This window comes from Palaemon carinicauda, chromosome 31, assembly GCF_036898095.1.
Source record: "Palaemon carinicauda isolate YSFRI2023 chromosome 31, ASM3689809v2, whole genome shotgun sequence".
NCBI classification, from domain to species: Eukaryota; Metazoa; Arthropoda; class Malacostraca; order Decapoda; family Palaemonidae; genus Palaemon; species Palaemon carinicauda.
Window position 1 is genome coordinate 67,240,878 of NC_090755.1, and position 23,213 is coordinate 67,264,090.

A 23,213-nucleotide genomic window follows, 5' to 3' on the forward strand; every position below is an offset into this window, starting at 1 on the left:
CACTTTATTCCTATCACACCGCTGGCCCCTACAGTAAGGACATAGGGTGTTGGGGTCCGTCTCGACCGCCGACATATACGTGCCACAAGGGCAGTCAGGTAATCCAGGACACTTTCACATAGCAGAGGCCAACTTCACACACACCTGTCAAAGGAAAAGCAAAAAGTATTAGTATTGGCTGTCAAAGAAGGCGAGGGTGACAGCAGACACGTCCGACTACCACCCGAGCCAAGAGCAAAGTGAGCTCAAGCACAGGTGTGTATGAGGGGGGGGGGTAGTAACCTACCCTCCCTACACCCCCACTAACTAGTGGTGGGGTAGTAAACCCTCGTTAAAATTCTAATGGCTCGTCATTTCAGCTACGCCGAAAGTAATTACCCATATTAAATAGCGTGGTTTGTATTTCAGTTACGGAACAAATAGATTTTTCGCTTCGCTTCAAAATCCGTAATTTAAGACCTGCGAAATTAAATAAAACAGATCTATACTGGCCAATAACAAATTATTAAAAAATTATTCATCACCTGATCCATCAAATTCGATATACAGTAGTCAGTTAACCAACACCCTAACCTAACCTAACCTAACCTAGGCTACAGTCTCCTTCCTCATCAACTACACTCCCCCACACACTTAAAACTAAACTAAATTGACCCTGAACTCCTTGTTCTTACTTATCAAACATCTAGCAGCTTATCTCTGGTAAATATTTACGACTTTACCTCGCATTACTTTAGGGATTTTCATTTAAATAATCTAGCTCTTTTAAAGCAACCTTCTTCCACAGAATTTTTCCAAGAAACGCTCTTTTGCCACATAAACAATCATTCCCTTACTTAACCTTCTCTTAATAATAAAACCCAACATCAGTAATCCAGTATTCCATGAAGAATGGTGTCAACGATATATTCAAGTTGTAGGAAAGTTAAAGGAATATGTACTAACCTATGGTATCGCCACCTAAACTTGCCTAAATCGTACCGTCCTTACTTATTGTGGGGGTGAGGGGGTTGAACCACCCACTAACCCTTGCACACCACTGTTGGGTTCTATTATTAAAGGAAGATTAAGTAAATTATTTCTTACAGCAAAACCCAGTGTTTCAGGATAAAGTTGCTTGGAAGGAAGTAAATTGGAAAGAGCAAGGTACTGTAAATAAAAATACCTTAAGTGACATATTAATATGAGGCACGGATATGGGATAAAATTATAGTTCCAGACAGGGCAACAATTTCTAACTGAAAAAGACAGATGGAAACTGGTGCTTTTGGGTAGAGAAAAACAGGAAAAAAAATGTGATTTTTTGCAACTGAAATACAGTAGAGGTAAAATTTGTTGAAATCACATTGTTTACTATAGGAAAAAAAATTTTCCACTATAGAAAATGTTGTCCCGTCACAAGTTACATAAATTTCAGGATACATTCAAAAGGGCACAAAACCTCACACACCCCCCTCTAACCTAACCTGGTAGTTTCCAGGTCAAAGTCCTAGCCAGGGGGCAAGCACCCGGCACACCCTACCCAGGTCACAAGAAGTTATGTAAATATGATTAATACGCAACAAGGTATGTACACACAAACGAACATGGCAGAATACGTGCGAATTGCAGAATGGCAACAAACAAATGAAAAATACCCTCAGGAGCACAGGATGCTGATATTTTGTGTAATTTTCCATGGATTAATTGTGTCTCCCTGAGAATAATGTATAGAGGAAAAGGATAATTTTACCATTATTTATCTATTCCCCAGTAAATTTTACACACACAAAAGCCACAGTTCCTACTGGGTGGCCCCCATTGTAGGAGAACATATTAGGGTATACAGTATCTCACTAACTATTCATTTGCGACAGAAATAAGGGTCAGTTTAGAAGGAAACGGGAGTTTTTCTGTAGAGAACCCCATTCCTCTATTCATAAAGCTTTTTCAGTGTTGTTCTATAATAATACTCAAAATATTTACAAATACTGTAATGCTATCATAAAGGTTAAAGGTGTCAGTAAATTTATAGAAAAAACATGGGACAAAATTTCTAAAAGAAAATTAACTTTTTCTACAGGAAATGATGTGCTTTCAACAAATTTCCCCTTTATTTCCACTGCAAATAAGCTGCTGTACTGTTATGGACACACCCCTCTTTCCCGACGGACACAGGTGGGAACCTGTGATTTTGAGTGTGCGAAAACAGGAAAAAAACATGATTTTTTAAACACAAGACTTACCTGGTAGTTATGTATATAGCTTACGTCCTTGCCGTCACGACAGAAAAATTCAAAAGCTCGCGCCAATTGCCGATTGGATAGCCAGGTGCACCACCTGTGCGCCCCTAGTGAGGTATCTAGAAACCATCCCATGGATATCCATATTTTCCCTGTCGCCTCAGCGATAACATCGATGGAATTCTTACTCGCTGTAATCTGTATATTACAGTTATTTTGGTGATGTGCAATTTACTTTTAGCCTTCGCTGATTGGGTATTGTTTTTACTGAGTGTTAGTGTTTTAAAATCGTGTGTACACTTTACACAGGTAGGTTGCGAGTTCTTTCCTCCTACTGTAAACTAACGTAAACACTCTTTGAAACATGATGGCGGACATCGTTTCCGCCAAATCTATGACGTCACACTCGTGTGACGTAAGCTATTGCGTCACAATCGTGTGATGTATCTACATAGTACTACGTAGTATGTTGATATTCTTTTCTTTGCACTCGTAAAGAATGAAAGGAATTCTTACTTTTAATAAGTATTTTACTTGTACTGTAATATAAAAGACTACATTATTTTTAAGAGAATTTTTGTCCTTTTAGTATTCGTTCTTTTAATCAAAGATCTATTTTTTAAGATTAATAGAATAGTGTATTGTTAATTTTTACGCTGCGCAGTCTCATGACAATCGATTCAGTTCTTGGATATCGTTGTTTATTTGTTGGGATGCCAGTATTTTTCATATATTCACGTTCATATTCGAATTAAAAGTGTAGTAAACCGCTACTTTTGGAACCCTTTTACAGTAATTAAGGGTTCTTTACAGTACTTGTATATACGTGATCGCTATATCTGTTCATTTTTAGCTTAACAAATCATTATTTTTGAGAATCCTGAAGAAGTTGTTTAGATATATATAAATATTCTTTATTCCTATATCTATTCATTTAATATTTTATATAAAATATTTTGTTACATTTTATATAGGATTCAATACCTATTGCATTCTCATTCAAGCCCTTGACAGAATAGTAAGATCTCTCACTACGGGCGTGTCTACTTTTGGTTTTTATGCCAAACAGTTTTAAAAGTGCAAGTATTTAGTGCTAAATTTGTGCAGTGAATTTTATTCAATACAGTGGAGGGTGCTTCTGTTTGGACCTGTCGTTATCCTAGCCTTAGACCTCTTTCAAGCTCCCGGACCCATGGGAGAAGTAACGTCGATCGGCGAAAGGAAGAAAGAGGCATTACCCTGGCGCCGAATCGTCTTGCAAGACCCGAACAGAAGTCCCCTCGAGCGTTCCTGTTGACAATTCCCGGAACTCTCGCTCTCGCCGTAGGTAAGGCGAGGTAAAAGTGTTTTCTGACATCAAGCGGCCAAGTGTGAGCGTCTCCTTCCAGGCGCGCGACAAGCGCCAGGCGGCTGAGCGTGATGGCGCGTGCCAGGCGGCTGAGTGTGATGGCGCGCCAGGCAGCTGAGCGTGATGGCACGCGCCAGGCGACTGAGCGTAACGCCTCGCGCCAAGCTAAACGTGACACGCTGCTGTAAGAGTTTGACACGATGTTTGTAACTTAGTGCAACGTCTTGGTTTCTCTTGTTCGTTGATCGACCGTTCTAGACGCGATCGACATAGTTCCGAGCGTCTGAATCGCGAGCATTATTGTTCTGAAAGTCACATAGCACCGAACGTCAAGCAGTTGCATGGGGTCAAGCTTCCAGCAGTTGGACTAGACGTTGAGTGTCAAGCAGTTAATCATGACGCCGAACGCCAAGCAGTTACGTTCTCGTCGAGCATCATCGCCCTTGCAGGGGATAGTCTAATTCTAACACTGCTGTTTGAGTCTTGTATTGCATCACATATGCTGATACTGTAATAGCAATACTATAACCTATATAAACACGGTTTTTTGTCCCAGCGCGCCAGTTGGCCATGAGAACCCTCTGAACGGAACTCTTTTAACCGTACGCGCCGAGCAGCATAATGTACAGTAGATCATTTTGCTAGATCGCTCGGCGCCTAGTCTTTCAGGACATTCAGCGCCTCGTCTTTCAGGACGCTCAGCGCCACGTCTTACAAGAATAACCTATATAGATACGGTTTTTTGTCCCAGAGCGCCAGTCAGCCATGAGAGCCCTCTGAATGGTACTCGTTTAACCGTACGCGCCGAGCAGCATAACGTAGATAATTTTGCTAGATCGCTCGACGCCTAGTTTTTCAGGACGCTCGGCGTCACGTCTTCTGGAATAACCTGTATAGATACGGTTTTTTGTTTCAGAGCGCCAGTCGGCCATGAGAACCCTCTGAACGGAATTCTTTTAACCGTACGTGCCGAGCAGCATAATGTAGATAATTTTGCTAGATCGCTCGGCGCCTAGTCTTTCAGGATGTTCGGCGCCTTGTCTTTCAGGATGCTCGGCGCCACGTCTTACAGGACAATTGGAGCCTCTTTTTCCAGGACGATCGGCGCTACGTTTTACAGGCCTTTCAGCGCCACATCTCATAGAAGTTCGGCGTCATGCTCTGTTGGCCGCTCAGCACCACGCCTTTCACGACGCTTGCCGCCACTCTTCCACGTTTGACATCTAACATTCAGCATGAGGCATGACATTGATCATGAGAACCTCAGCCTTGGTGATGACCACTAGTCGATTCGAATGTTGAGATCACTGATCTCTTTATCATAGACGCTTTAAGAATGCGAAGTTCCTCAAAGTTGAGCGTCTACCCTTAGAGCAACGCGGTGACAGAAGCAATGTTCTGGCTTTCTTTGACACCAGTAGTCAGGACCTTTACCAGACGTGTTCTGTTAAACGTCGAGCGTCCTCCGGGATGTGAAATTTAGCACAATGTCACTACTGCCGTTAGTTCTTTATCTAAAGAAGACATTGACGATCACTTTTCTTCTTTGAATTTTTGAGTTATCAGAAGGAGAGGATCCTTAGTCCATTCGTCCTTCAGTTGTTTAAGGAACTCATGAAAGTTTTTCGTAATGAGTTTCCAGACTATTTTGCATCTGTCGCTCCATTTTTAGCCTTCCTCGGAATTCGCTTGGGAAGGCGTCGAGAAGTCTCTCTTTTTACCAAGATGGTTCTTACCAGGTATTCAATGGAGCTTTAAGGATGTTTAGAGACTAAATGGTGTCTCAGAAGGACCAAGGATAGACAGCTTTCGTTTTTCCCTTTGAATAGTCTGGCCTCTAGATCTTGTATCTGGGATACAACTCTAGTTGGAATACAAGAAGTCAGAGGTGTTCGTTTCAGCCTCTTGGGGTTGCATCCTTTCAGAAATAGAATTTCTTTGCACATCTCTGTCTTCCTCTTTTTCTCAGTAGAGTTAATCAGAGAGTTTTATCTGAGTTACCCAAAGGCCACCTAAGATTTGGTTTCAGATTCAGCAAAAAAGGTTTTTCATCTATCCTTCTTTAGCCGCAAATCCAAGGAAGGTCTTCCTTTTCCAAATTTTTCTCAGGCTTTTCGAGGAAGACTTTCAGCAGGATAGCTACCAGACTTGAGGAACAGGGCAAAGACGTCGTACATCCTCCTGGTCGCGAACGTCCTCCGGGACGTGACGTCGGGCGTCCTCCTTGACGTAACGTCGAGCGTCCTCCAGGACATGACTTCGAGCGTCCTACGGGACTTGACGTCGAGCTGATAGTTATTAAAACAGAGTCTGACTGCTTTCACCTTCAGACAGTAGAAGCCAAACTTTACTACTTCTGGCAATCATTGGGAGAAGTTAGGAGCAAACCTTGGTCAGTTCTTCTTCTGAAAGAGGAGTACTTTTTTCCTTTTTTTAGGGAAACCTTCTTTAAGTTTAGCTCCATAGACCTCCCTCCCTCCCAGTTCTAGAGAGGAGTCTAGAGTCCGACTGTGTGTGTTTTGGTCTTACAGTAGCTCCGCACTGATACTGTTCACATATCTAATGCTCTTGTAACAGTCTACTGCACTCAAGATCTGGGCCTTCCGGTTTAGGGAAGATTGGCTTTTCAGGACTCATTCTTCCGATCTACATGTTGGATCTTCAGATAACGTTGAGCCTTTTTGAAGAATTGGATCTTCTTGTATACAAGACGAGTCTCTTCTGACACCATCAAAATGGGGATTCAGAGTCTAGTTTTTTCAGGCTTAGAACAGTGCAAGCCATCTTGAATCTTTCTTTGAGATCCTTGATTTATCTCTGTTCATCCTAGTTTTCCTGGACCGGGGCTCGTTTCCGGGCCAGTCGGAAGCTAGAAGTTGTTATCCTTTTGTGATATTTCTTCGTCCGCTCCTTTTCATCCTCAATCATTTTGGGACAAGGATAAGATCTTGAGTCCTTATGCGTCTTTTTTGGATGCCATAAGATGCCTTCAGTGGTGGAACGATCCAGTCTATTCCAGTAAGTTCCAACCAGGAATCAGGCGTCCTCCAGGAGGTCCCCCCCCCCCCTTTTGGAACAAAGGACCTTAGGCCTTGTGTTGCGTTCCGTTACCTCAACTTCGAGGTGGAAGCAACACTGGACTGTTGGGAAGTCACTGCCGATTTACCACAGCATTTGTTTTCTTTGCCAAGCAGGGCGGAACTCACTTGAGTTCCTCTACGGGACAGTGAGGAGTCTTTTCTCTGGGCAAGGAGAAGAATGTATCCTTCTGTAAGGTTCATTCAGGGGGAAAAGAAGTTTGGCAGACTATCTCAGCTGGAGAATGGACCCTCCATCGAGAAATCTGCAAGAATCTGTGGCGCCTTTAGGTCATCCTTATATAGAACTTTTCAGAGATTCTGGAGTGGATAGTGGACTCTCCTAGGAGTCTTCCTTCTAGAGTAATTTTTCTCAGACTCCTCCCTTGGAAAGGTACTTTTTATAGGAGCTTTTAAGACTTCTACCTCCAGGATTTATCAATCCATATGGGAGGTTTTAGAGAATGGTTCAGAATCAACCCTGTTTTCTCTTCCAGTATCTCTACAGCTTAGTTGCTGTTTTCCTGTTGTCACTTCGAAGGAAGCGCAATTGTGCATCTTCTTCCATCAAAGGATGCAGGAGTGTGTCTTTCGATTGATAAAGTCCTACGGGAACTTCTCAAATTGTTTGAAACATCTAATCAACAAGGACTCGCCAGTTTGGAGTCCGGATATAATCCTGAAGTTCCTTATGAGTGACAAGCTTGTCCACTTGATTCTTCTTCATATTTAGGACCTCACGATGAATTCTTGTTTTGTTAGTCCCACGACAACTAAAAGTATCAGTGGATTCATGCGTTTTAAAAAAGGTTGGCTTTCGAGATAACGAAGCTATCTGTTCATTGCAGTTAGGCTTTCTAACCGAGAATGACCACCTTTTTCAACCTTAATCCAAGGCTTTTGCGTTTGTGACTGTTCCAGATATGGTTGGAGAAGGGTTGGAGGGAGTCCTGTGTCCAGTAAGAACCCTGTAGTTCTTCCTGAGAAGAATGAAAGAGTTACGAGCAAGTCGAAGCTCTTTGGGGCTCGATTAAGTACCCCTCGTTACAGATGTCAAGAATGTCCTTTCATTTTTCATCAGACTCTTAAAGGAGAGACTCGTGCAGTGAGGCTTGTCTCTAATTTTTTAGAAGGTCAAGACACATGAAGTTAGTGCTGTAACAACTTCAGTGGCCTTCAAGCAGAATGGATTGTGACATAGCTTTTTGGACACAACCTTTTGGAAGAGTAAATCTGTGTTCACTTCACACTTTTTGTATCATGTCCAGACTCTTTATGAGGACGGATACTCTCTGGGACCATTCGTAACAGCGAGTACAGTAGTGGGGGAGGAACCCTCCACTAAGTTCCCATATCCTAATACCTTTTTCTTCTCTTGGAACTCTTATATTTTTATGGTTGTTGTGGCGATTGCGACAGTCACCCACAATCATTGATTTTAGTCAGATGTTCTATTTGTTCCTTGAGAGCGCCCCGGAACAAGGTTATTGGAAGAGATACTGTCACATAGAGGTTTTTAGACCGTTTTGACAACTCCTAGAGGTCTTCAGCCCCCTGGGTGGATCGCTGGATCTCATAAGGAAAGTGGACATAATGAAAGATTCATTGAAGTCAACTTCCTTAACAGGTACGAACCCTTAAGATTGTTTATTAACGCTTCAGTAAAATTCCATCTATATCGCTGTCTCTAACCCTACACCAAAGGTGTCAATCAGCTATATATATATAACTACCAGGTAAGTATGACAAATTCGAAGATAATTTGTATTTTTCCTAACCATACAAACCTTAGCTATTTACAGAGGGTTTACCTTTTAGCGCAGCTGAAATGACGAGCCAATAGTTTTAACGAGGGTTAATTACCCCCCCGCTAGTTAGCGGGGGGTGGGGAAGGGTAGCTTGCTACCCCTCCCCCCTCCACACACCGGTGAATGCTTCACTTCACTTAGAGGTAGGACTTGACTTGGGGGTCAGGGATGGCGGGCACATATGTGTAAATAGCTAAGGTTTGTATGGTTAGGAAAAATACAAATTATCTTCGAATTTGTCATTTGTTCCGTAATCGAAATACAAACCACGCTATTTACAGAGGGTGACTTACCCCTTAGGAAGGGTGGAAAGTCCCCAGCCTTACTGACTTCGGCTTGCCCGGGGGCTCGATCCCTCAGTGAGCAGCACTAGAGAGAGGGAGCCCCTGTACCTCACAAGTTCCTAGCATCGCTAGGAACGAGTGGCCTACATAAGCAGTGTGAGGAGGAGAGTGTGACTCGTCCTATGAAGTTGACCTTGAGACCTTCAGATAGGAATTCTAGGATAGGACGTTCCCCATACCACCTCGTCAGGGTATGGGAGACGCAACAGTATTAAGCTTAATACTAGAAGCACAAAGAAGCATGGGTTACCTGCAGAGGTCGAGGTCAGCTATGCGAGGACCAGGATGCTGCTTCCCCAAGAGAGGGGAGAATGAAGAAAGAAGTAAGGGTCAGACATACTCTTTCATTCACGCAGACTAAGACCGGGTAACAACGCCCTCAACCTACTGCTACTTGTCCAAAAAGGAGCCTGAGGTTAGACCAGCTGTTGTGCAGCCACCACAGGGCCGATAGAAAACGTATCGAGGCTCCTGTGGGTCACGTCTTGCAGGTAGTGGGCTGTGAAGGTCGTTTGACGCTTCCAGACCCCAGCTTGAAGTACCTGCGTCACAGAGAAGTTTCTCTTGAAGGCCAGGGATGTAGCAATACCCCTGACATCGTGGGCCCGAGGGCGACGTGACGGAGGAGGGTCAGGATTCAGGGCATGGTGGATAACCCTTCGAATCCAAGCTGAGATGGTGTTCCAGGTGACCCTCCTCTTTGTCCTGCCTGTGCTCACAAACAAAGCTCGCACATGAGGACGGACTGCAGCCGTTCTCTTCAAGTACTGTAGTGCCTCAGACACCTCACTGGACATAGTAGCAGCTGGTCTGGGTCGTTTGTTACAGAACGGAGACTCGCGATCCTGAAAGAGTCGAACCAAGGATCCGGCACTCCAGGATTCTGAGTCTTGGCCACAAACTCAGGGACGAACCTGAACGTTACCTCCCCCCATCCCCTTGAATGGGCGATGTCGTACGAGAGACCATGAAGTTCACTAACTCGCTTGGCCGAAGCCAAGGTGAGTAGGAAAGCCGTCTTCCAAGACAGGTGGCGATCGGAGGCCTGGCGTAATGGCTCGAAGGGAGGTCTCTTAAGAGACCTGAGGACTCGAACCACGTTCCAAGGAGGGGGTCTCACTTCCGACTGGGGGCAGGTAAGCTCATAGCTACGTATGAGTAAAGAGAGTTCTAGCGATGAAGAAATATCCACGCCCTTCAATCTGAAGGCCAAGCTTAAGGCTGAGCGATAGCCTTTCACTGCCGAGACAGAAAGGCGCATTTCTTCTCGCAGATACACGAGGAAGTCCGCTATTGCTGGAATAGTGGCATCGAGTGGAGAGATACCCCTTCCACGACACCAACCCCAAAAGACTCTCCACTTTGCTTGGTAGACTCCCTCAGAGGACCTTCGCAGGTGCCGAGACATTCTCTCCGCAACCTGTTGCGAAAAGCCTCTCTCCGCGAGGAGACGCTGGATAGTCTCCAGGCGTGAAGCCGAAGCGAGGCTACGGCCCTGTGAGGGACGCCGGAGTGGGGTTGTCTGAGAAGCTCGTGTCGTGGAGGAAGCTCCCTTGGGAGTTGCGTCAGGAGTTGCAGAAGGTCCGGAAACCATTCCGCGTGATGCCATAGCGGAGTTACCAGAGTCATGGAACAGTTGACCGATAGTCTGGTCCTGTTGAGCACCCTTCTCATCAGACAGAACGGTGGGAAGGCGTACACGTCGATGTTGTCCCACCGTTGCTGGAAAGCATCTTGCCAGAGTGCCTTGGGGTCCGGGACTGGTGAGCAGTACAGGGGCAGCTTGAAGTTCAAGGCTGTCGCGAACAAGTCCACAGTCGGGGAACCCCACAAAGTCAGGACTTTGTTGGCTATCTGAGGATCCAAAGACCACTCGGTACTCACTATCTGCGAAGCCCTGCTCAGACTGTCGGCGAGCACATTCCTCTTGCCAGGAATGAAGCGAGCTGATAGTGTTATCGAGTGGGTTTCGGTCCACCTCAGAGTCTCTACTGCAAGATGGGATAGCTGTTGCAAAAAAGTGCCTCCCTGCTTGTTGATATAAGCCACTACCGTGGTGTTGTCGCTCATCACCACCACGGAGTGACCCGCCAGGGACCGTTGGAACTGCTGAAGAGCCAGAAAGACGGCCTTCAATTCTAGCAGGTTGATGTGTAGGCACTTTTCTGATTCTGACCAAAGGCCTGAGGCCCTCTGGTTCAGAACGTGCGCCCCCCACCCTTCTTTTGACGCGTCCGAAAACAGAGTCAATTCCGGGGGGAGGACGAGAAGACTCACTCCCTTCCGCAGGTTCTCGTCGGCCAGCCACCACCGCAAGTCCGTCTGTTCCAGAGACCCCATTGGGATCAGAATGTCCGGGGAATCGGATCCTTGATTCCATCGGGACTTGAGCCGCCATTGAAGGGATCTCATCCTGAGGCGGCTGTTTGGAACCAGACGGGCCAGGGAGGATAGGTGGCCTAAGAGACGCAACCACGATTGGGCGGGTAGTTCTTTTCGCCTGAGGAAGGGTTCCGCCACCCTCCTCAGCCTTGCTATCCGGTCGTCTGATGGAAAGGCTTTGTGGATATTGGTGTCTATTAGCATGCCTAGATAAACCAGTCGTTGGGACGGCTGCAGAGAGGACTTCTCGAGGTTTACCACGATCCCCAGATCCTGGCAAAGATCCAGAAGCCTGTCTCGGTGCCGAAGAAGGGTCGACTCCGAGTCTGCTAGGATCAGCCAATCATCCAGGTAACGAAGGAGACGAATGCCGTTCCTGTGCGCCCAAGATGAAATCAGGGTGAACACTCTGGTGAACACCTGAGGAGCTGTGGAGAGACCGAAACACAGCACCTTGAACTAGTAGATCTTGTTGTCTAGGCAGAATCTCAGGTACTTCCTGGAAGACGGATGGATTGGGATCTGGAAGTACGCATCCTTTAGATCCAGTGTACACATGAAGTCTTGTGGTCTCACCGCAAGTCTGACCGTGTCTGCTGTCTCCATGCTGAACCGGGTTTGTTTGACAAACCTGTTCAGAGCTGAGAGATCGATGACGAGTCTCCAGCCTCCAGTAGCCTTCTCTACAAGAAAGAGTCGACTGAAGAAGCCTGGGGAGCCGTCCACGACCTCCTGGAGAGCACCCTTCTCGAGCATGGTCTCGACTTCGGCCTGAAGGGCCAGCCCCTTTGCCGATCCCGTGGCATAGGAGCTCAACGACACTGGATTCGCTGTCAGGGGAGGTTGAGATGTTGTGAACGGGACGCGATAACCTTGGCCGATCACAGAGACCGTCTCCAAGCATCGGCCCCGTGTTGCTGCCACCTGCGGACGCAACGCTGAAGGCATCCCCCCACAGGTGGACATGCAGGGGGACTGCCACCCCTAGGGCTTGCGGCCGCGGCCGCCACCCCTAGGAGTCTTGCCTCCCCTGGAGGACTTACCGCCCCTCTTGACCTTGGCTGGAAAGGGCTGGGGCTTAGACACCACTTTCTTAGCTGCCGGTGCCTGTTTGGGAGCCTTACGAGGCTGTTGCTGCTGTTGTGGTGGGGCTGGAGGCTTATAGGGCCGAGTTGTAAGGGCCCTGTGGAGGAGGGAGTCCGTGCTGGATTTCCTCCACCTCTCAGCCGTTCGCTCCATGTCTTGAGGCTCAAACAGGCTCTCCCCCAGAAGGGAAGCATGTCGGAGCCTACACACATCTACGGCGGGGACCTTCGGATGGAATCTCTCGGACACAGCATCGCGACGCTTCAACACCGAGTTGGCCCACAGGGTGGTAACCTGGTGCGCCAAAAACTCGATGGAGCGGGTGCCCGAGAGCAAGAAGGTCTCTAGGGCCTTCCTATTGGTCTCCTTGGACAAGTCCTCCAATCGCAATAGGATGCCCAGAGATCCTAGCCAGAAGTCCAGCCACGAAGTGGCCTGCATGGCACACTTAGCGACCTTCTCGTGGTTAAGGATCTCTGCCGCCGAGAACAACACCTGCCGGGCAGAGAGTTTCTCAAGGGGAACTCCCTTCGCCAGCTCCTCCACAGAGTGATGGAGAGGAAGAGCGAGGTTGTGCTCACCCAGGATCTTGAAATACCTCCACTGCTAGAGGCGAGGAGGAGGGATGAGCTTGTTCCCGGCAGTGGAACGACTGGAGGAGGCAAGAAGTGCGAGCTGAGCGTTGGCCCTAGCCCTGGCACTCTTCAGCCCCCGAGACCAGGGCAGAGCTGCACTGGTCTTAGGGGCCTTCCGAACGTCAAACACTTCATCCAAAATCGTGTCTTTGCCTTCACAGGGGGCGATGACTGGATCCGTAAGCCTGTTAAGTTGCCTTATCAGGCTTAGGACCTGCCAGAAGGCATGTTCGGATTCTTGCTGTTCTCCTCCCTGCGGGCTGGCAGTTAAGTCTCCTGCCCCAGGAATCTCTTCCTGGGGTGATACGTGGACATTCCCCTGGGTAGTCGTGGGTTCCTGACGAATCGTTGCAGAGGATTTAGGGACGGTCTTGGAATCCTTGGATTCCCTCCTGGGAGGGATACAGGATCCCAACAACGAGGTTCGAGGGGCCCCTTCCTCACGAGACGATTCTCCTGCCTGAAGCGAAGTCTCCCCCCCTGGTGCCGAGGGGAAGACTACCGCCCCACTGAACTCACCTGAAGATGGAAAGGCCTCGTCCACGGGAGAAGGAGAGAGTACTCGTGCAGGAGAAGGAACCTTCGCGACCGACCTCTTGGGAACCAACTTCGCCCTGGGGGAAGTCACCACGAAGTCCACTCCTCTCTTTCTCTTCAGCGTAGGAGAGACAGCCGTTGGTTTGTTACCCTGGCCGGCGAGTGCTGGTTTCATAACCCTCACTAACGCCCGTGCCAGAGGACCAAACCAAGCCTGCTGCTCCAAGGACACAGAGTCCGAAATCCTTGCTAAAGGGAAAGGGATCGGGCGATCCTTTGGAGTCGACACGACGGTACCTGCCTGAAAAGAAGGTGGGGAAGAATGATGTACTAACCTCTCCTCGTCCTGCACTACCAACCTGTGTTTGGATGGAGGTGATCCCGAGTGCCGTCTAGGAGCACGCGTTCCTGCTGCTACCACCGGCTGCGGAATTCGCCGCGAACGATGGTCGCGCGAGGGCGAATGGTCGCGGGAAGGCGAATGGTCGCGGGAAGGCGAATGGTCGCGGGAAGGCGAATGGTCGCGCGGGCGAGCGATCGTGCGGGCCCGCAGGTGGATGATCGCGCGGGCGCACAGGCGAGCGGTCGCGCGGGCGCGCAGGCGAGTGGGCGCGAGGGTGGGCAGGTAAATGAACGCGTGTCCGAGGCGACGAACGCAAGCGTTGGCGCGACGGCGAGGGAACGCGCTGCCGCGTAGGTGAGGAAGATCGCTGGAGATGTAGATCCACAGGCGATCGATGACGAGCTGGTGAGTGCAGTCGCTCAAGTTGGCGATGGCGCGATGTGGCATGTCGACGCACTGGCGTGCGATGGTGAGCAGCATGCGCAGGTGAATGACCGCGTAATGGTAAGCGATGGCGAGCAGCATGCGCAGGTGAATGATCGCGTGATGGGGTGCGATGGTGATCAGCATCCGCAGGAGGGCGATCGTGCAGGGGCGAGCGATGGCGAGCAGCATGCGCAGGAGGGCGATCGCGTGATGGCGAGCGATGGCGAGCAGCATGCGCAGGTGGGCGATCGCGTGATGGGGTGCGATGGTGATCAGCATGCGCAGGAGGGCGATCGTGCAGGGGCGAGCGATGGCGAGCAGCATGCGCAGGAGGGCGATCGTCAATGGCGAGCGATGGCGAGCAGCATGCGCAGGCGGGCGATCGCGCGATGGCGAGCTAGAAGCTGGCGAACCATGTTCCTTCAGGAGCGTTGGAGAACGTTGGCGCGCTAGCTGTCGCTGTTGAATAGGCGATACTAAGATCGCCTGTGCGCGCTGGCAAGCAGGTGAACGCTGGCGAGGAGGTAATCGCTGGCGCGTCGGTGATCGCTGGTGAGCTGGAGATCGCTGGCGAGCAGAAGGTTGACGCGTGTCATGTGAAAGGACAGGTGGCGCGGCGCGTTCACGAGCAGGAACTGGGAGATCGCTGGCGCGTTGGCGAACATGTGTTTTTGACACACGCGCAGCACGATGTTGCGTAGCCACAGGACCAGGAAGATGGTGAGCAGGGAGTTCAGCAGGAACTAAAGGGTGGTCAGAGACCGCAGGGCGATGATCCTCAAATGAGCGCAGACGCTCGGAAGAGAGCTGACGAGCAGGAGAGCGCTGGCGAGGGGGGCGAACATCAGGAGAGAGCCGACGAGCAGGTGAGCGTCGGCGAGCAGGAGAGTCTTGGCGAGCAGGAGATCGTCGACGAGCAGGAGAGCGCTGAAGATCAGGAGAGCGCTGGAGAGCAGGAGAGCGCTTGTGCGCTAGCACTGCTCGCGTAAGGGAAGGATCCCTTAGCCCCGAAGGGACCGTTGCCCGTTGGGTGACGAGTTCTCCAGAAGGCGAAGATCTGGCAGGAGATGGTGAGCGGTCTGCAGAGAGGTTCAAGGAGGGTGGAGCTGTAGGTTGAGGCTGACGAGGAGAGTCCCCCCCGGAGGATGAAGACCCAAAAAGGCGCCTCTTAGTCCCCCTGTAAGGGGAAGGGAGGCCCTTGTGGCGTAGCGGACGGTGAGCCTCACGGCGGAGGCGGCCTCGGGGAAGATCGTCGGGACCATCGGTCCTCCGAAGGGGAGTCTCCGTTAAAGCACTTCCCGAAGAAGGAAGCTGAGCAGCAGCCGAGACCGAAGGACTCACTTCCCCCTTTGAAGGATGTACGGAAGGAGGAGGAGAGCCTTTAGCACCATCACCCGCAACAGCACCTGCGGCGAAAGGCCCAGCCACGTCGGAGGCCTCTGTCACCACGACGTCGACAATAGACAGGAGGGTCTACCTCTGCTACCGCCGGCGACTGCTTAACAGCGGCCCCCAACGAGACAAGGTCAATAAGAGCGACCCTGGAGGGCAAGCCCTTAAGCCCCAGGGACGACCAAATCTGTAAAAGATCATCACTGGATAAGGCATTATCAATAACCTCCCCCGGAGGAGGAGGGGGAACCGCCTCGCTATGGGAGGCGACGCCCTCTCCCCCCACCGAAGGTCGGGAAACAGAACAAGGGCTTGCGCTCCCACTCGGCCAACTCTCCTTAGGAGGCGGACGAGGGGGAGCTTCGGAGGAGGTTTGGGCGGCGGAAGAAGAGTCCCGAGAACCTTCCTCCTTCAAGGCTAACCCCGGAGGAGAACGGTCTCTCTTGGACTTCTTCTTACGCCGACGGCCAAACCTCTCCCACTGGGAGGCAGACCACTCCCTGCACTCACGACACATGTTCTCCTGGTCACACCGTCGGCCCCGACATTGAGGGCAGAGGGTGTGCGGATCCGTATTTACGTCCGACATGAAAGTCCCACAAGGACGACCGGCAACTCCAGGGCATGTACACATTGTAAAGAAATAACTGAAGGTCAACTTCCAACAAACACACACGCTGAAAAGAAAAAGCAGAAAATTAAAGGCTGTCACGAGGGTGATGAGCAGACACGTCTGATCACCGCCGAGCCAAAAGTGAAGTGAAGCAAGTCACCGGTGTGTGGAGGGGGAGGGGTAGCAAGCTACCCTTCCCCACCCCCCGCTAACTAGCGCGGGGGTAATTAACCCTCGTTAAAACTATTGGCTCGTCATTTCAGCTGCGCTAAAAGGTAAACCCTCTGTAAATAGTGTGGTTTGTATTTCGGTTACGGAACAACTTGTTTAAAAATTTTATTTTCATTAAAAAATAAATTTTTTAACATACTTACCTGGTAGTTAAGTACAATATAATTAAATATCCCCCCCTCCTCCCCTCTAGAGACTAGAGGCATGGAAAATATGGATATCCATGGGATGGTTTCTAGATACCTCGCTAGGGGCGCACAGGTGGTACACCTGGCTATCCAATCGGCGATTGGAGCGAGTTTTTGAATTTTTCTGTCGTGACGTCAGGGACGTAAGCTATATACATAACTACCAGGTAAGTATGTTCAAAAATTTATTTTATAATGAAAATAACATATTTAAACTTTTGAGATTTGTAAGAGGGTACAGAGCCTAAAAACCCACCTAACCTAACCTAGTAGTTCCCAGTTCACAACCCCTACCCGGAGGGGGCAAGCCCCTCGGAACCCCCTTCCCAGGTCACAACCCCTAGCTGGGGTGCAAGCTCCCCGGATCCCCCTTCTCAGGTCACAAAACGTGATTATTTAATACTCTTGAAGTTTGTAAACGGGTACGGAACCTAACAAATCCACCTAACCTAACCTAGTAGTTCCAAGGACACAACCACTAGCCAGGGGGGGGGGGGGGGGCTTGAAGTGTTCAGAGTGATTAATAGTCCTGCGCTCGTAACTCAGTTCTCCTAACGAACTATATACACCCCCCCTTTCACTGTTAATGATGCTACCTACCTTAATATATTTTTGTATTAAAAGAATGAGGGTAACAGCATCCCTTTTCCGGGGTAAATGCTCAAGTACGGGAATTGAAAAAAAAAAAACCCTTGGACACTCGTTCATTTCCCCCAAACACCGATATTGAACTCAAATGCCTGCCACGATCGTATTTTGCCTTACCGAAGTGAGATTTGTCAATCTCCACTACTAATCCATCACCACCAATAGCCTCACGATTATTTAAAGAAAAAAAAAAATCTGTTACTTCAAAACAGAAACTCCGCTAGTCCACAATCGTATTGGGCGAAATATGGAGGCTTTCAATGACAGTTTCATAGTCCCAATGTTTGCTGAGCCAGTGATTTACAAAGAGAATAAGTTTCCACAGTTCAATGTGGGCCTTATCTAGGAATGTTCCTTTACAGGAACTTACACTATACCCACACCTACATCTAATGTGATGGTCTTGCCTAAAGTCCATCTGAGAATCGCACTTAAAACACTTTAAATTTTGAGGGGCAAAACAAAAAGCTTTTAAAAATTCAAACACTATAGAGTCCTTTCAATGACGTCACTGGGAATCGCCGGCGGCCATGCTGGAGGACATACAAAGCGAAACCATGGCGGCTGCTACAGAGAATATGGACAATGAGAGCGACTTTGTCAAACAATTGTTGGGTGATGATAAGCGTTTTTACAAGCAGAAACTCGATCTAATTGATGGCCTAGATCCATACCAGATGCAGAATTCATTCAGTCAAAATATTGAGGATTTTCCCAGTATTTCATACACTGATATGGTGAACTACTTGTTTTTCCCTTTAATGCTTTTAAGTCCAAAATTAAATAAACACTGGGCCAATGAAGAGTGTGTTTATGATTATAAAGCTAATATTGATCATTTAGCCTAACCTTGTGTATTATAATTTTTGATAGTCAAAAAGTATGTAAAAGTTTTGCAAGCCAGTTTTATTAGTCATTTTACACTTAGTGTAAAATGACTCACTTTTATAATTTTTCCATTTCAAGAAAACCAGTTTTATTTAAAGAGAATTACCAATTATTTTACATTTATTTTTACTATATATATATATATATATATATATATATATATATACATATATAAGGAAAACATTTATCGTTTAACGAATATTATCAGTAGAATTTTTCATCAAGTTATTTTTCGTTTTATATACATATATGATTGTCAAAATGTATGTAAAAGTTTTGCATTATAATGTCAAATCTTTTATCAGTTCATGCCTAACCATTGTGTTTGTGTTTGGTTACAAATGCTATAATTTCTTATATACATATAAACATATGATGGACAAACTCTATTGTAATGCTCTTTGATGATCGTTTTGCCTCCTTGCAATTAAATGCGCAAGTTTAATTATTTTTTTGATGTTTCATATATAAGCTGAAGACCCCTTCTCGTTAAACCAGCTTTCAGATATTATTATTATTATCATTTATAATCAATGTTTATTCATCACATAGGCCTGTATGTTTGCACAATTTAATACACAAATTAAAATAAATATAAACATACACTTAATTATATATAGGCATGAGCACCTTGACGAAAGAGAGACCTAGGTAAGTAGCCTTTGTTAATATAGCCAATATGGGTGCTTTTAATTTTTGTTTTGAAAATCTGAGATGCCCCTTTTGATGTTTAAAAATTGAGATGCCCCCTCCCCCACACACACTACACACTGAACTGACGATGATACTTGTGAAGTCACCCATGCGATCGGATATAGCATGTTTACACAGGAATAATGATACTTTTAGGGCCTAGCCAAGACTGACCTGATATGAAATGATCAGAACAGATACATGCGTAGGGTAGTGAGGATTCACGTAGATCAGCCCGTGATATTCTGGTTAACCACAAGTCACGTCTGCGCTTGGATAATTCTCCTGTATCTTTGTCCTGATTCTGAATAACTGCCGGTATGCGGTAGAAACTCTTATCATCTCTTTGTCCTCGATTCCCACAGCCAACAGTAGCGCAAAAACTGGGCATTGTGTGAATGTGAATGTGATGAGATGGCTAACTATTCAACAGTTCAACCACAGCTATTCATTGAACGCATCTTTTTTTGTCCTCCAAGATGGCGGACCGGAAGTTTGATGACGTATAATGAAAGGACTCTATACCAGAATTATCATGGTATTTTCCATCAAACTTGGCTATAGCATCAAAATAGTCAAAAGAACAGCCATTACACTTTGTTACGTTGGACTCTATGCCTGACATCCAACACGTAACACACCTACAAAGGGACTAAATGCCAGCTTTCCTTCATTCTTGGAAGTAGTCAGTCACACACGGATACCAGTGGACGTTAAGCGGTAACTATATTAGTCCGCTGGAATCCTTGTAAATCTTGGTTTTAGACTATTCATCATAATGATGTCACAGCTCTCAGCCCATAAACTGTAATTGGAACTGATTGTGCTTGCGTAAGAGAGTGACTTACACGGCTCGTTAAAAGTAAACATTACCCTAGAGGAAACGTCTTTCCCGCCTTAAAAAAAAATTTGAGGTACAAACTACCAATCACATTTAATTCACCCTCATTCAATCTCTCATATAAAAACTATACTTTTCATATAGCTTTCCCCATGATCTTTCAATGTAGGTGATTTTTTTTTTTCTGAAGTTTTACCTAGAATCATCATATTTTGTGCAAATTTTCGTGGATTTAATTTATTATGTGTCACAGAGAATAACGTGTAGAGAAGAAAAGGTTAGTTTTACCAATGTTTACAAATTCGCCAGTAAATTTTCCCCACTCAAAAACCCCGTTCCCACTGTGGGACACATTACACTAGGATATATTAGGGTATATCTTATTAACTATTTATTTGCGACGGAAATAAAAGTAATTTTCGAAGAAAACAGGATTTTTTCTATGCATACCCAAATTCTTTTATTAGTAGTGTTTGCCTTGTGTTTTGCTATAATAAAACCAAGAAGTCTGGTTTCAATTCCATTTTTATCACAATTGATAATCACCAGAACATCAGTGGGACAAGCGAAACCACTTCCCTGTGTTCCCCAACCACAGCAGTGGCCTCATCAGTAGGCCTACTCGATCTGCTGCCATGCGAATGCTAGGCAAATACGTTACCACTATACTTGACATTTAAGGATTCAAGATTTTTGGATATATAGCCCATCCCTGGACCTAGTGAGGCTATTCATCAACCAAGAGGTAATACAGCAATGAAAAAAGAAAAGGGATGTCATCTTACCTTAGCCTGAAGATCATGCTGCACAGATGAACCACCTCAAAATTTGGAAGTGCACTGGCCCTTATATCATAAAATAACTTCTAATATGAGTTATGGCACCACATTGCATCTCCATATAGGGGGAATAACACTTTAAGATACATCGTCTTACCGTGGGCTAACTAAATCAAATACTGGGTCTACGTGAATGATGAAGTACATAGGGAACATTCTCATCTCGGCCGGTTTTCTAAGCTTCAGTAGTCTGATTTTAACACAATACTTCCTCACAAAATTGAAATGCAACACAGAATCTCTATAATACTCTTAGTTGACAAAATATACGACACTCATTCAGATAAAACAAACGTTCCGGGTTGGCCAAGTAAGAATGGCAGCGACTAATAGTGACTAAAATTGCTTCACGAGAATATTCGCGGTAGGTTTGTAATGGTATTGGTATCGTTCATTTTGATATGTTTTGTGTGGCAGGTTTTTATAATAAATAAATTGGCCATCTTTCTTGTACAATAAGGTTTTTTCCTTATCATTTAATTTTATATATTTCATCACTACGATTTTGTACTAAGGTTCTTAAATCTAAGTATCATAATATAATGCCTTTCTTCCGAGGTAAACCGAACGTTACCCACAATTAATCATAATTATTTTATTTTTATCTTATTTCTCTTGTTTCCTTCCTCACTGGGCTATTTTCCCTGTTAAAACCCCTGGGCTTATATCATCCTGCTTTTCCAACTAGGGTTGTAGCTAAGCAAGTAATAATAATAATAATAATAATAATAATAATAATAATAATAATAATAATAATAATAATAATATTAATAATAATAATAATGTTTAAAAAAAAGGAATAGAGAAAAGAAAAAAAATATATTTATCAGATGTGGAAAAAAAAGAGAGAAGAAAATAAAAGAATTAGAATAAAGAAGAAAACTAAGGAGGTGCCGATGGAAAGGCGAATCCCTACGCCCAACGACTGAACTGAATTGAACTGATAATGGAAATATTCCAAGTTTTAAATATTTTACACCACAATCTGAGCTTTTATTATAGTTGATGTTAAATAAATAAAAAATGATAATTTGATAATAGGAAGACCTATAAGGTTAAAGAAAGTTAAGATAACACTTGAATAACCAAGCATGATTTACTTACAGGACTTTACACAGTAATATCTGCATCCTTATCTATCCAAAAGGTATCAACTCTAATGGTACTTAATAGACTTATCCTTCCTGCTATTTTTGGATGGCTTGCTTATCTGCTAAATTGGTCTGATCTTCATACATCCATCTTGCATTTTTTTTCGCTCATTATTTCCCTTGATGGAAAATCGTGTAAAGATTTTGTATAGGCCAAATCTATGTATGATATAGTTTTTAATACGGATTTTTGTCTTTACTCTGTTCAAATAAATAAAAAGCGTTCTGCGTCAGCATATGGCTATTGTAAAATGAGCTGAACAGCATACTATGCATAGTCGGATATTAGGTTTGACAGTAATAGCACAATTTTGTTCATTTTTTCTAAATACGAGGACCTTAATCAACTATTTTGCACTGGGCGAGAACATTTTCACCATTTCACCATAAAAAATAGTAAATTTGATATTTCGTCGTTAAGAAAATTTTCGTATATAAAAATCTCACATATGGAAAATTTCGTCCATAGACATTTCCATGGAAATTTTCTTCTGTAAAAACTCTAGATCTGAAATTTTCTTCCATGCCTTGGACTAATATCCCTACTGGGTATAAGCCCCAACTATATTAAAACAATTCCAAATGAGTTTTTTCAAAATTTCGTAACCATAAACACTGGTTTTTCCTCCAAAAGCCTAAATCGGATTTTTTTTAAACAGAATTTTCCACATTTCATTCATCCGAAAAAAAGAAGCAATTATCAAACAACGTTGTACATGGGTAACAGTAGATGTAGGCCTAAAGGATAATAACACTACAGGATATATATTCACCAAGAATTATTATAATTTTCCCATAATGTAACAAGTTTCCAGATTATTTGTTTTTCACACACAGATTGTGTTAATGCTGCAGTCATCGGGTTTAGTAAATATCTAGGTACTGTACTTGGTGGCAATGTTATCTATTCTATGTGACTCTAAATTTCAGAAGTAACTTTTACCAACAGTCATTGGACCAGATCAATTTGCAGGAATTTGTTTGTACCTCATTGATGCATATTTTGACTAGCTGTTGCTGATTTATAGTAATAATAATAATAATAATGATAATAATAATAATAATAATAATAATAATAATAATAATAATAATAATAATAATAATAATAATAATAATAATAATGGCTGCATCGGCAGAGTTTATTTTCTTATCCAATTTTTCTATTTTCCGGATAATTCTCTTCTCTAGAGCGCTGTAATCAGCCAGCTGACTTAAAAAAATTCATCAGTCAGGTGAATGACAAAATCAGGAAGACTTTTCAAGTATATTCTCACAAATTCAGGTCCAACGATGACGTCACAGACTGGTATTCCCGGCCGAGATCGTTGTACACCAGACACCATACCATACCAGCTCCGATCAACCAATGAAAACCAATGAAAATTCGAGCCCTTTCACTTGTAATCCTGATCCTGGGTATATATACCACCCGACTGCAGCATCCATCTCGCTCTCTACCTGAAGACGAGGAAGGACTTATCCTCGAAACGCGTCGTAGTCTTTACTATTTTGTACCAAAAG

The 23,213-nt window shown here is 45.4% G+C and overlaps 1 protein-coding gene across 1 annotated transcript in view; it reads right to left on the minus strand.

Annotated features, from left to right (window-relative positions):
- Nucleotides 1-20,859, minus strand: part of LOC137625006 (uncharacterized) — a 214,039-nt gene extending 193,180 nt beyond the window's left edge. Inside the window, exon 1 of the mRNA XM_068355945.1 lies at nucleotides 20,488-20,859. The gene's annotated coding sequence lies outside the window, so the exon portion shown is untranslated. The remainder of the gene's footprint in view (nucleotides 1-20,487) is intronic.
- Nucleotides 20,860-23,213: the final 2,354 nt, after the last annotated feature.